Source organism: Struthio camelus, chromosome 31 (genome assembly GCF_040807025.1).
Source record: "Struthio camelus isolate bStrCam1 chromosome 31, bStrCam1.hap1, whole genome shotgun sequence".
In the NCBI taxonomy this organism is placed as follows: domain Eukaryota; kingdom Metazoa; phylum Chordata; class Aves; order Struthioniformes; family Struthionidae; genus Struthio; species Struthio camelus.
In genome coordinates, this window is record NC_090972.1 from 736,608 (window position 1) to 738,065 (window position 1,458).

A 1,458-nucleotide genomic window follows, 5' to 3' on the forward strand; every position below is an offset into this window, starting at 1 on the left:
GACCCGGCTTCGCTGGGCGGCAGGCGGGCGGCGGGCGGGCGGGCGGGGGCGGCCCCTCCCGGTCTCCGCGTGGAGGCGGGGAGAGCGGGCGCCGTTCCCCGTCCGTCCCGCCTCGCCCGTCTGCCTGCCGCCAGGCGTCTGCCCGCGGAAGGGACGGGCGAGTGCGTGGCGTCGCTCGGGAGGCTGCGTGTGTGCAGGCGGGTGTTGGGTGCCGTCTCCGGGGCGGCGGAGCTGGAGGCCGGTGAGGCGAGCGAAGGAGCTCGGAAGCGTGCGGCTGGCGGGTCGCGGGCGCGCGGGCAGCGGGTGGCGCCGCTCCCAGCGGCGGCCGGGCTCCGACGCCGGGGCTCCGCGGGGACCCACACCCCGGTCCCTGAGGCAGGTGGCGCGGCTGGCGCGCCGCTCCCTGCTGGGCCAGGCCGAGCCGGGCGCCTGGGCCGGACTCGAAGCGAGAAAGGGGTTGTCCCAGGTCGGGAGCGAGGGCTCCCCGCCCCTCTCGTTCGGGTCTGTTCTCCCCCCCCCCCCCTTTTTTTTTCCCTCTGTGCTTGTACGGTCAGTGAGGCGTGCCCTCTCTCTCCGCTGTCCCTTGCTCAGCAGCCGGCGTCGGCGTGAGGAGGGAGGCAGAGCGGATGGGGGCCCTCAGGGGGCTGCGAAAGCTGCCCGGTCCCCCCGCGCGCGCGGTGGGGACCGAAACCGAGACAACTCTTAGCGGTGGATCACTCGGCTCGTGCGTCGATGAAGAACGCAGCTAGCTGCGAGAATTAATGTGAATTGCAGGACACATTGATCATCGACACTTCGAACGCACTTGCGGCCCCGGGTTCCTCCCGGGGCTACGCCTGTCTGAGCGTCGCTTGACGGTCAATCGTCACCCCCATTGCCGCGTTGGCGCAGCGGTGTGCCGCCCCTCGGGGGGGGGCCGGGGGGGGCGGCGGCGGCGGCGAGTCGGTGGGGGGGCGGCGGCGGCGGTGAGTCGGCGGCGGCGGCGGAGCCGGGACCACCGGTGCGTGCACCGGTGGCCCCGGTCTTCCGGCTGGCCTGCCTGCCCGGCTCCGGCCGACCGTCCGCCTCCACCGTCCGCGGCCGGCGTGCCTTGCCCTGCCCTCCCTCCCCTCCGAGCCTGGTGGCCACCGCTGCCCTGCGCGGTGTGTGCGGTGTGGCGCGGCTGGGGCGCCTCGCAGGCCCGCGCCGCCGGGGAGAGGGGGTGCCTCTCCTCCCCGTGTGGGCCCGGGCCTTCGTCCCCCTAAGTGCAGACTCGGGAAACCCCCGCTCCCGGAGCGCCCGCTGTGCGGAGTTCGTCCCGCCGGGCCCCCAGGTTCGGTCGGTCGCGGTGGCCCGGCACCTGCCGCCGCCGCCCGCCGCCACCGCCAGTGCCCGCCGTACGACGGCTCTCCTCCACCACTCTCCCGGTGGTGCGCTGGTCCCCCGTTCCCCTCCGGCGGGGGGGACGGCCGGCTGCCT

General features: G+C 75.9%; 1 non-coding gene across 1 annotated transcript; it reads left to right on the forward strand.

Moving 5' to 3' along the window:
• The first annotated feature begins 697 nt into the window (after positions 1 to 697).
• LOC138063456 (5.8S ribosomal RNA) lies at positions 698 to 850 on the forward strand. Its single transcript, XR_011137048.1, has one exon. It is a non-coding gene; the product is annotated as a 5.8S ribosomal RNA (ribosomal RNA).
• The last annotated feature ends 608 nt before the right edge of the window (positions 851 to 1,458 follow it).